This window comes from Melospiza melodia, chromosome 22 (genome assembly GCF_035770615.1).
Source record: "Melospiza melodia melodia isolate bMelMel2 chromosome 22, bMelMel2.pri, whole genome shotgun sequence".
Classification (NCBI taxonomy): domain Eukaryota; kingdom Metazoa; phylum Chordata; class Aves; order Passeriformes; family Passerellidae; genus Melospiza; species Melospiza melodia.
This window is the reverse complement of record NC_086215.1, coordinates 4,013,235-4,026,338: the sequence shown is the minus strand read 5'-3', so window position 1 is coordinate 4,026,338 and position 13,104 is coordinate 4,013,235. Positions and strand designations below refer to the sequence as shown.

General features: G+C 50.0%; 1 protein-coding gene across 1 annotated transcript in view; it reads right to left on the bottom strand.

Moving 5' to 3' along the window:
* The window catches only part of LOC134428058 (histone-lysine N-methyltransferase EHMT1-like), a 124,494-nt gene that overhangs the window by 110,633 nt on the left and 757 nt on the right, over window positions 1-13,104 (bottom strand). The gene's annotated exons all lie outside the window — the stretch shown is intronic.

Genomic DNA, 13,104 nt, shown 5'->3' with positions numbered 1-13,104 from the left:
AAATACAAAAATTCAAACAGACAGAATGATAAATGCTGGAACTGTATAATGTAAAAAAAGAAGTAAATTAATCCAAGGACCTGAAGACTGGTGCAACCACAATTTTGGCATCTTTTTAGCCATTCCTGATAAAGGCACCTCTATACATGACAATTCTATTGAGACAGGTCAAAGTTAGACCTACAGAAATGCTCTCCTGCCTGAATGTGCTGACACCAACACAGCTGTGCCCCAAAACTTCCCACAAAGAGCTTCAACCTGGGGATCATCATTATACAAACAGAATATTCATTAATGGTCATTACTTTCAGAATGCAAAGGAGCTGCCGTGATCATCCTGACAATTATTTCTACAAATGCAACAGATAAAACCTGTAACTGAGGGGAAAACACATCACTGCTTCTTCCTGCTCTGCTGAGGAGGGCTGGGAGGAGCCCAGGAGCCCATCCAAAATGATCTTTATGCCATGGAAGCAGCTCACTCACTCAGGAAGGCTAATTTTGCCAGCAAAAGCTGCAGCCAGGTTCAAACCATCCAAGACACCCACACAGCATTCCTGGATGGAGGCAAGGCTCACACCTGCCCACACAGCCAGGGCCTGGACCTGCAGCTGCTGCAGTGTCTGTGCCCCTGTGTCACACAAACAGCTCTCCCTGCAGGGCTGAATGCTCTGGAACACCATTACTGGCATAATTAGTAATTACTGCTCTGATGCATTCATGTTTGCAGGTCCCAAACCCCCAGTCTGGCCTTGTTGGGTAATTCCAGAGCTCCCTGACCACCTGCACAGGTTACAGACCAAGCAGCAAAGAGGGTGAACAGTTTTTATTCCCCACTTAGGATTAAAATTCAGAGGTGGGGAAGCCCCATGAACTGTGAGGATCCCAGCAGCAGAACCTGCCTGTTCTGGGAGCACAGGGCCAAGGTTGCTCAGGGAGACTCCACACCTGAGGGAAACTGAGCCCTCAGCACTGCCCTGCTCCTCTTCCTCCTGCTTTGGGTCTGCCCTGGACCGTGGGCTATTCCCCCATGGAACTGTGTTCATATAAACAACCGTGCCACAGGGAGATCCCTCAACACACCCCAGGGGCTGTCAGGGCAAGGAAAAGGGTTTTAATCTGATTTTGGGCACCCTATCCCTGGAGAAGCTGCTGCAGTCACATCAGCAGCTCAGAGGATGCCCTAGAAAAGATAGAGATGTTAACTGCTCCTCACAGAAGCTGCCCAGCCCAGCAGGCAGGGAGGTGATACAGCCTCCTGTGGGGAGGGACAGATGTGCCCAGTGCCACAGCACAGCTGGAGAGCTTAGGGGAGGGGACACAGCACCCAGATAATGGCAGAGGCTACAGGGGATTAACTCTGAAACTCAGCCGGGGAAAACCTACTGCTCAACTCACATGGAGATTAACAATCGTTCTGATTCAAGATTCCCACAGAAAGAAATGGGGCTGATGAGCCACTGTGCTCCTTCCAGCCTGACTGATCAGTGATTCTGTGGCTGCCCATTTTCCTGGGAATTGCCCTGCAGAGGTGGCCTGTGTCTCTCAGCCCCCAGGCAGCGAGGGAAGAACAAGCTGTTGGGACAGCCAGGAATGTCTGGCAGAGGCAGGAAATCCTCTCTTTCCTTCTCCTTTCCTCCCCTCCTGGGTGATGTGACACACAGGGATATTTCCAGTCAGCACAACCCTCCATGGGCCAAACCTTCACAAAGTTCTGATAATGCAGTGAGAAAACAATCCTGCCTGATTTTCCTTCCATGCAATTTAACTCCCAGTACTGAATATAACACACTCCTTCCCACTCCTGTGCCCAGAGCCAAACAAAGCTGATCTGCTGGAGAGGGAGGTTTAAGTAGGATTTAAGATCTGCCTTGAACTCCTGGTGGCAGCCCACGATGGAGTGGATCCTACCCAGGCTGAGAAACCACATCAGTTTCTCACATGTGGAATAAAAGAAAGCATGGAGAATTTGTGCCAAAACATTCAGGGCTTTTTCTCATTCAAAAAAGAAAATAAAATTAAAAAGTAAAACAGCTGAACCAACCAAGAGAGCAGGGTTTTTCCCAGGGTTTCTGCAAGGCCAGATGGAGGCTGTGGCTGGGGGATCCAGCAGGGCATGGGATGCTGGGGGGATCCAGCCCCTGGGATCCCCTCCCTGCTTTCCTGCATCCCCTGCCCTCTGAAACCAGCCCTGAACCTCCAGCTGCAGCTGCTGTGCTCTTGCAAGACCACGTCAAAAACCCAAACACAACAGAACAGAAAGGAAAGGTCACTGAGGTGACTCGTTCAATTCTGCTTCAGAGAAGTCCTTGACAGGTTGTCAAGGTGGATTTGTTTATTAAAAGTGTCTTTTTCCTAGCAAGGAGCACAGAATGTCTGTACAATAGATGTCATAATTGCCCAGGTTTGTTAATAATTGCATCAGTTGGAACAGGATGCATTAGCCTAATTTAAGAACAAAATAAGAACATATGAAAGATCACAGGTCCCATTTTCAAGGTGAATCCAAGGCTGCTATCACAAGTTCAGAGATGAGGAGCTGGACCTTCAGAGTCCCACTGGCTTTGATCACAAATAGTTCATACTTCACAAAGTGCTTCTGGAAGTTTTCTATTCCCTTCATCAGGCCTGGCCATGATGTCAAGGAATAAAGCCAAAAACCAGAGCACATAAAATAGTGACTGTTATGTAACTCGCCATCTCTTACCTAATGAAGATAATCTCTACATTTAAAAATTAACATTCAGCACTTCTTCAACAATTCCAGTTAAAGGCTTTCAACACCAAGTCAGGCCTTTGAACTTTGGGGGAAAAATTACCTCTGTTTTACAGCTGGGAAAAGCACCACAGGCAGCAAAACCTCAACCAGCCTTGCCTGGACACTTCTTTAACTCCTTTTGTTTAAGCTGCTGCCTGCCCCATTGCCTGGGCACACTGCAGGGAGGCTGCTCTCACTGCAGCTGATGGCAAATCCCTCCCTGACTTCTGGAGGTTTGGATCAGGTCCCAAAACTCTTTTTAATATAATACTCCAGTTTGGGTAATCTTCTGTCTTATGGAGGGTCAATGCTGCAAACTCTGCTTGCACTTAAGTCCTATTGTCTGTCTGCACCAATTCTGCACAGCCAGCATTTCCTCAGGCCTCTGCTCAGACAGCAGCACGCTCACCAGCCCCAGACACCAAGCCAGGCAGCTGCTAAGGGAGAAAAAAGAAAGCCAAACCCACAGATTTACCTTTCCTCAACACTCAACCACACAGTCCCAGCCTCATTTCACACATGGGACCACGCTGCAGGAACCCTGGAACACAAGCTCTGAGCTTACAAAGCACCCTCCACACTTACAGGGCAATAAAAATTAGCTTAATTAATAATACATCGGCAAGGAAATGTTAACGAGCAGCCAGCAGGGGGGCAGGGAGTGCTCTGTCTAATCTCCTTGTGAGGACTGCTTGCTTTGGCAGGGATCAGCAACTGCATCAGCATCACCATGGGGCAGGGAGGGCTCTGAGTCACCGGGACACACCAGCAAACATTCCCATCTCTCTTCACAGCAGACACTGTTGCATCAGGAGTTACACTTGGCAGCCCCACATCAACTTCCACTGAGGAGTTTTGGTCATTTAAAGAAGAGTTTTGGCTATCCTGGGCATGCAGAGTATAAACACACACAGACACGGGGCCTCCTCCTCCTCCTGCTGCAGCTCTGTGGCCACGTCTGCAAATTCTGCAGCTCTGCCCACGCCGGCCTCGAGCTGCTGGGTCACGAGTGAGGGGAACCAGCCCAAACCTCCCTGTTCTTGGGGAATATCCAAGCTGTGTCCTTAGGGTTTGCCCACCCTAAAGAGGCACAGGGTGCTGGGGCTCATCCCAAGGCAGACAATGGAAAACCCAGTGGAGAAAGGCAAACTGGCTGGGGAAACTGGCCAAGGCCCAGACCTGAGAGATGAGCCTCATTCCTCATCACCTCCTGCCCTTCCTCCTCCTCTTGCACAGCCCTGGGGTCACAGCAGGTCCATACCTGAGCCACCAGGGATGGGGATGGGATGGGGATGGGATGGGATGGGATGGGATGGGATGGGATGGGATGGGATGGGATGGGATGGGATGGGATGGGATGGGATGGGATGGGATGGGATGGGGATGGGGATAGGGATTGGGACAATCCATGTGTCCTATGTCACTGAGACAGCCCCAAACCCCAATTCCAGCCCACACACCAGTCACAATCCCAGCAGCAAGAGCCACACAACGTGCACGTCCTCCCTGCACAAAGCACAGCATCTGCAGGAGGAGGGAAAATTTGGGGCTGCTGTCAGCCAGGGGCAGGAGATAAATGATGTCTATAAAGCAGCCTCTGTGAGGGCAGTCTGGAAGGCTGAGAAAACATCAAACCAGTAAGGTTTTAATAAAAGCCATAAATGATTAATACCAACGTGCTCTTATCAAAGGCAAACTCCTGGAAACACAAGAACATAACCAGATCACCAGCACAAAGGGCACATTCTACAGGGAAGGAAACAACAAAACTCACAATAAAAACCCAGAAGAAGGGCGAGATAGGCATGGAGCTCACTGTGTGTGGCAGAAATCTTTTTAAAATCTTGAAAAAAAAACCATGAGAAACACAACTTGCAGCTCCTAGAAACCAGAGTGGAAATAAAAGACAGAATATGATCCCCCCTCGCTGGCCTTTCCCAACGCTGCACGCCGGCAGCTCCTGGCGCTGTGAATTCCCAAATTCAAAGCAGACAGAGCTGCAGTTTGTCTGTCTGCTCACGGGTGGCACCTCCCTGCTGCAGGGGGATGGCACTAAAGGACAGGCAGGACCTTCACCTCACCTCTCCACACATGGAGCTACAGGAGCTGGCACTACAGCAAGAGGAAATATTCCAGCTGATCCAGGGCCTTCTTTAAAGGAACAGTCCTTGTTTGTCCTCAGAGTGTGGCAAAAAGGATTAAATATTCCAGATGTCACCTCCAGGCCCGACAGGACACCTCACAAACAATCACCTTTGCATATTAAGAAGGCATTAAAGCCCCAGTCTGAATCCAGCCCAGCAAAATTAAAGAACAGCCCTCCTAATCCAAGGAACAAAAGGATTTCAAATGTATGGGATTCACAGACCCTTAACACTTAAAACACAAAACCCATTACAAACAAGTTTGCAATTAAAGGCACCTCATGTCTTGGTTACCAGTTCAGCAGAGCCTTCTGGGTGTTGATTTAAGACATCAAATATTAATAATACTCTTCAATTACTAAAATATTCAGACTCATCTTTTAGATTCTCATAATCTGGAGGTTTTTGTGCAAACTGGCAGGATCCTACATGGAACCACACAAACCAGCTCCCAGCCCATTGTTAATGCTTTCATCTCCCAAATACAAATATCCTCTATTTTACATCTCCAAACCCACACTTGACAGGCTGTAAATTTGCTGCCAGCCTCAATGGACATATGAAGATAATTTCCCAGGTCCCAAAAATGCTTTAGTGACTCCAACACCCATCTCCTATTTAGTGCAGGTCCCAGTGACCTCCAGGCTGGAGGTGCTGCCCCAAACCAGATCCCAAATCCTCCTCACAAGGCAGGAGGAGCCAAAAGGAGCCTCCAGCACCTTCCATGTGCCTCAATCAAAACTCACACACAGGGAATGAACTTCAGTCAAAGCAGCCTAAAAATGTGCCTTGGGTGACACCCCAGGAGCTGAGATAATCAACAGAGGACAAATTAAACTGCAGGGAAAACAAAATAAAATATACAGAGGGTTTTTCCACCCAGCTGCTCCCACCTGGGCCGAGCTAACCCAGCATCAAACCTGGAGTCAGTCTGGCAATTGGGCAAGGCTTTGGAATCACAGATTTGGGATATTTGCATTCACTGGATGCTGAGGAACACCACGTTTCAGTACCTCCCTCCCAATTCTGCAACAGGCATACTTTCAATTCCCAAATCAGCAGCTGGATGAAGCATGTAATTTTGAAACCCATTAATCCTTTCTAAGTCTTCTACCATGTGCATGTTTAATTTCCCACTTCTTGAAACAATATTATGATTTTTGAGAGAAGCAGAGCTTCTGAATGCTCTGGGTCAGCAGTATGAAACATCCCCAATTCCCAGTGAAGTTGGATAAAGCATGGGGGTAATTTGCCTTCTGGCTTTGAGCCTGTGGGAGAAATTACCTATTAAAACTTCCTCTGAAACTGCAAGGATTGGAAATGTGCAACTGGAGAGCAAGAAGGTAGCTCAGATTCTCAAGAAAACAGGAGCTGATGCTTAAAAATGAAAAGAAGGAGAGAAATATGGATTTCATTGCTCTCAGGGCTGTACTTAAATGCACCTGCAGGTCATGGCCAGGAGCCTGGGGAGACCAGGGCTCCCTTTTTCAAGACAACATGCTCAAATCCTTCTGTCCACATCTGCACTTGAGTTCCAAATTAATTAAAAGCCTGGAGCAGCACTCTGAACAACATTTACCCCAATCAAGGCCCCAGCACAGCCTGTGGCAGCTCAGACACCTGCACTGCCATTCCCTCTGCACAGAGGTGCCCTCCTGCCCTGCTCCCTTCTCTGGGGCTGGCTCAGCCCATCAGGCCCCTCCTGGCTACCCCAGAAGCAATAAACACCTCATTCCTCTGATTTCCACCAGCAAGAACACCAGGGGCAGGCAGTGCTGCTGCAGCATCCCAGAGCTCCTGGACTGGCACAGGGAATGGATCTGTGCCACCTTTGGGCACCTCTGATCCCCACCCAGCTCTGCTCCCCAGTCCTGCTGCTGCTGTAAATGCTGCACTGAGCTCACAGCACCTTCTGGAGCAGGTTCTGGCCCAGCTGACCCCAGGATTTACAATCCCTGTCATTATTTTTATCCCTGTTCGCAGAATTTCACATTTCCCTGGAACGCTCAGTCACTTACCTGGCTTTATTTTGGGTTTATCCATGTCAGCCTGGTTATCCTGCTCCATATTTACTTCCTCCCCAGCTGCACCACCTGCAAATTTCCTCCCTGTCCATGTGCTGGCTCTGCAGGATGATCAGCCTTATGCAAACAGAAGTGGACCTGAATTTTCTCTGCCACTCAGCATCTCCCTGTCCTGAACTGACACTGCCTCAGAGAGCTCTCCTGCCAGAAGGAGACACTGAAAAGGATGGATTAATATGGAATAGCCCATCCCCAGCCCCAAGCCAGCCCCTGGTACACCCAGACAGCTCAGGTGGGCTCAGGATCTGCCTGTGCCATCAGTCAGGCAGCAGCTCTGAACCATCCCAAACAGAAATCCAGGCTGAGACGGGAGCAAATGGCAAAAAAAAACAACGGTGGGGATTGTGCTGGGCATTAAGGAAACAGGAATCCTCCTGGAGCAACATTTCCTACTTGAAAAGAGGATGTGCTGGATGTGCTTGATACTTTCTATGCTACAAAGTTTTACTTAAAAGCAGGAAAGCTTAGAGAAGCTTTTCTATTTTAGACACAGCAATACCACATTGAGAGTTCTTCCAAGCATGGTTTATTCTGGGTTTAGGAACTGCCCAGAGCTAGGAGGGGCCACACCAAACTCTTCATTCCCTGCTGGATTCACTTCACCACTTCAAGCAGACTCCAGCCACCAGCAATGGGCTGTCCCTGCCCACACAGCCCCACATCAAGGGAGCACAGACTCACAGCCCTGCTCCCTGCTCCTCCTGCTCCACACACAGCTGCCTCAGCTCCATGGTGGCCTTTGGCTGCCACAACAGCCAGGAAGAGGCAACTCTCCAAGATGTGTCTTGAAGCACCCAAACAGACTCCTTGAACCTCTCACAAAACACAATTTCCTCTCACCTCCTCCTTCTCTGGGGTGCTGTGGCCCAAACTTGGCAAGAGGGAAAGTGTGGGAAATTGATTTATAGCAAATTTCAGCGTTTCTTACCTTAAGGTTTGCACACTATGTGAGCCCTCTGTCAGGTGTTGAGAATTTTCCATGAATCAATTTCCCAGAGGGAAGAGCATTTCTGGGGTGGAGAGGGAAAGGGACAGAGGCCAGGCAAGCTGGTAAAGAGCAAGGCTCAGACTGGCACTGCAGATCAGCCCAGTACAGCTGCCCTGGTGCACACTGGAGATGGGACATCCATGGCCCAGGGATGTCTGTGCCCAGCTCCAGAGACTCCAACAGGCTCCCCGGTGGAGGAGCTGCTTCTTCTCCTCATTGCTGTTGGGCTTTTTGCTGGTAATTGCATCTCTCCCTTCTTCTGCTGACACAGCAGTGGCAGAGCAATTCCTTTGTATTCATGGACAGAGAACTATTTGTGGGCAAAACTCCTCAAATGGAGACCAAGGCTCTGCTTTGAAAAGCAAAAAATGAGGCACCTTGGTCTGGGATCACCTCTAAACTAATAAAGCTGCATCCACAGCAAGGACCTTTATTACAATTTCAGCAAGAAGAAATGAAAAATCATTCTCTCCAGCCAGCATAATTATATTGGAAGAGTTTATTTAAAGTATAACCCAGGCCTTTGATTCTGCCTTGACTGACAAAATGTTCTTCAGATGCTCTCTTCAGTCACATTGGCTCAGCCACATCAGCTTAGCACAGCTGAAGGGCACTTCTAAGGCTTTCTTAAAGCTTCACAAGTCCTATTTGCTCATTCTGTTATTATTTAAAGTTTCTCTAGGTGGAAGAAAAGGATGAGTTCCCCATGGACCTTTGCCAGCCCACAACATGTGAGAACTCATGGAAAAAATAAAAGTTGGCACCTGTTTGACACAGGATAAGACTTCACCAGCCAGGGCTGTGTGTAATTATTATCTTGTTAACAAAGTAACCTCCCTACTTCAGAAAAGTTCTAAAACTTCCTTATGAGTATCAGATAGGAGAAAAAAAAAAAAAAAACAAAACAAAACAAAACAAAACTAAAAATTCTTTTTTTGTGAACACACCTCAGGGATCCTGGGGAAGCAGCTGCCCTGCAGGACACAGCTCTGAGGGGGAATGCTGGGCTTTAAAACACACCAGGTCTGCCTGAGATGAGTGACTGAAATGTGAATAAAAACCACAGAGGCCTCTCCTGGCTGGCAGGAGGGAATGAGGGAGGGCCTGGGAGCAGAGCTGGATGGTGCCACACCTGGCAGACACACAGTGGGAATCTGCAGCTCCCCCTCCCTGCTCCTGGGGTCCCTCCCGCACTCAGCACCTGCTGCAGGAGCCTCTCTCCAGGCAGAGCAGGGAAATGCTGGCCCTTGATGCTGTGGGGAGGTGACTGAGCTGGGAGGGGGCTCAGGGAGCTCCCAGCGCTGGCTGCAGGGGATGAGAGGTGAGATCAGAGCCAGGGAGAAGCCTCAGCATCACCCTGACCTGAGAACTGCTCAGCCCAGCCTGGGGAGCTGCTGATGCTGAGCCCATCCCAGAATCCCAAACCCATCCCCAGCCTGGGGAGCTGCTGGTGCTGAGCCCATCCCAGAATCCCCAGTCCATCCCCAGCATGAGGAGCTGCTGGTGCTGAGCCCATCCCAGATCCAGCCTGGGGAGCTGCTGGTGCTGAGCCCATCCCAGAATCCCAAATCCATCCCCAGCCTGGGGAGCTGCTGGGTGCTGAGCCCATCCCAGATCCAGCATGAGGAGCTGCTGGTGCTGAGCCCATCCCAGATCCAGCATGAGGAGCTGCTGGTGCTGAGCCCATCCCAGATCCAGCCTGGGGAGCTGCTGGTGCTGAGCCCATCCCAGAATCCCCAGTCCATCCCCAGCATGAGGAGCTGCTGGGTGCTGAGCCCATCCCAGAATCCCAAACCCATCCCCACCCTGGGGAGCTGCTGGGTGCTGAGCCCATCCCAGATCCAGCATGAGGAGCTGCTGGTGCTGAGCCCATCCCAGAATCCCCAATCCATCCCCAGCATGAGGAGCTGCTGGTGCTGAGCCCATCCCAGAATCCCCAATCCATCCCCAGCATGAGGAGCTGCTGGTGCTGAGCCCATCCCAGAATCCCCAGCCAGGAATTCTGCCTGCTCTTCTCTCTCGTTGCTTTAGAGATCAAAGCTGCACCTCCAGAAGAGGAGATTTTACAGATCCGAACAGACAGAAGGGAAAAAAAAAAAGATGAAAATGCAGCGTGACTTCTGAGGGAACCACTTCACTCAAAGCCACACACACACCTCGCTTCCTGCACCAGCCTCCCCAGGTCACCACAGGCCCCAGGAAAAACAGCACGGCCTGAACTCCAAACCTGCACCAAACAAGTATTTTGGGAAGCACACAAACACAAGGGCAGCTCTCCAGCAAACTGGTGCAAACTGGAGGAGCAGCGTCAAATCTGATGAATGTGCACCTCATACATGCTGGCTGAGTGAGGCTCAATTCCTCAAATCTCAATTCCTTAAAGTTTGAACTTTAGTGCAGTAGGTCTGAAGCACGTAACAACCCCAAACTGGGCTGGATATAAGACATCTGCTAAAGAAATCCAACAGCAAAGTCAGATCTTCCTGCAGCCTCGTGGTTACTGCACCTAAGGACTGCAGCACAGCCATTCCCCAGCACAGAGATCACCTGGGACAAGTGACAGAAGAGAACAACAACTGAAGTTCACAGGATTTAGCAAGAACTTGGTGTTCAAAGAGATCCTCCCTCAGCCATCAGCACTAAGATCTGGAAAGAAGCTGTTCTAGACTGGGAGTTTTTGTCTGGAGTTCAGTGGCTGTCAGCAGAGTTGGTTGGGCACTCCCTGCAGACACACAGACATCACCTTCCCAACCTGCCCACTCCCTCCCAGCTCTCTGCTCTGAGCAAGGATCTCCTCCCAAAAAACACCTCTGCACCTCTCTGAACCAAGTGAAACCACTCCATCTTGCACTTGGCAGAATGTGGGATGTTTTTCCTTGCTCTCCCACAGCAGCACTGGGGAAGCAAAGAGCTTCTCCTCCAGTCCCCACATTCCAGCCTGAGTTACACCAACTTCCTCCCCTGTGGCCTCAGAGGGGTATAAGCAAGATGTGGCCTCAGACAGAACTGAGGAGGAGGAATTAAACTCCAAATGAGTCACTGTTCCCTCCCCATAATCCACAGCAACATCTGGGGATGCTGTGCCTGACTGAGAGCAGGGTTCTTAATGCTCTGCTCACAGGGCAGACCCAGCCAGGGCCCCTGGAGATGCTTCCCAAAATAAAACCTGCGTGTCTGCAGGGTCAGGACTGACCTGTGCCGGAGGAGTTGATGAGCTATGAGCCAGCTCCTGCCCCACTTACAGCCCTGCCACTCTCCTGGAAGCAAAACTGGACCACAGAGTCACAGAGGCACTCAAGGGCTGATTCCTCTGTCACAGGGAAAAATTAACTCATCCTCTGCAAAACATCAGGGAAAGGCAGCAGGATCAGGCCAATGGGGATGGAACAGAAAACATGAAGGAAGTGTTGGACAATCTTCCAACAATGATGGGGATCCTGTCTGAGGAATAAATCCAAGCTGTCTGCAGCACTTCCAAAGCACTGCCAGTGTCACCTGTGTGACCGTGACACAAACCTCACCTGGGCCAGAGCACAGCCCTGCCAACCAGGCACTGCAGAGAGAGCTGGGAGAGGCAGAGCCAGCCTGGCACACCTGGGGGCACAGACAGTGACCACACCTGGCTGTGGGCACAAGCTCCAATACACGAGTGTGCACCTGGATCACAGTCTGTGTACAGTGCACACCTGTATGACAGTCTGACAATGATGCACACCTGTATGACAGCCTATGTACACCTGTACACCTGTATTACTGTGTACAGTGCACAGTATTATTAATATATATATTAATATAATATAGTTATAATTATATATTAATATAATACAGTGCACAGTATTATTAATACAGTGCCCTGTATTATAGTCTGTGCACAAATGTACACCTGTGTACAACTACACACCTGTATCACAGTCCATACATCAGTGACAGTCCATACATGAGTGTACACCTGTATTAATCTGTGCACATCTGTATGACAGTCTCTGCACAACAGTACACCTGTATGACAGTCCATACATCAGTGCACACCTGTATGACAGTCTGACAATGATGCACACCTGTATGACAGCCTGTACATCTGTGCACACCTGTATTACAGCCTATGTATAACTGTACACCTGTATTACAGTGTTCAGTGCATATCTGTATTATAGTCTGTGTGCAAATGTACACCTGTGTTACAACCTGTGTACAGTGCATACCTGTATGACAGTCTGACAATGATGCACACCTGTATGACAGCCTCTGTACAACAGTACACCTGTATTACAATCCATACATGAGTGCACACCTGTATGACAGTCTGACAATGATGCACACCTGTAGGACAGCCTCTGTACAACTGTACACCTGTATGACAGCCTGTGTACACTGCACACCTGTATGACAGTCTGAGAACAATGCACACCTGGATCACAGTCTGTGTACAAATGTACACCTGTGTTATAACCTGTGCACAATGCATACCTGTATGACAGTCTCTGCACACCTGTATTACAGCCCATACACCAGTGTACACTTGTATTACGGTCTGACAATGATGCACACCTGTATCACAGTCTGTGTATGATGCACACCTGTATGACAGCCTCTGTACAGCTGCACACCTGCATTACAGTCCATACACAAGTGCACACCTGTATGACAGTCTGTGTATGATGCAGACCTGTACGACAGCCTCTGTACAACACTGCACACCTGTATGACAGTCTGTGTACAATGCAGATCTGTGTGACAGCCTTGTACAACTGTACACCTGTGTCGCAGCCCGTGTCCGATGCACAACTGTGTCATTACCTGGTGGCTCTCTCAGAGCACCAAGGCTCAGCAGCCAGCCCAGCCCAGCTGCTCTGCAGCGTTCACCTGAGGGCACAGACTGTGACAAGTTTACACTCTGTGCACAGCCGGGGCTGAGCCGCACACGGAGCGGTGCTGCAGCCCCGTGTGCCCTCACACCCCGGGCACGGTCACAGCCCGGCTGCCGCCACCCCTGGCAGTGCCCGTTCTGGGGGATGCGGGGCCGTGTCCCCCCGAGCCCGGCGGGTGACGGGGCTCTGCGGGCACCCCGGGATCCCTGCAGTGTCCCGGGCCAGGCTGGACGCGCTTGGAGCAGCCGGGAGTAGCGGGTGG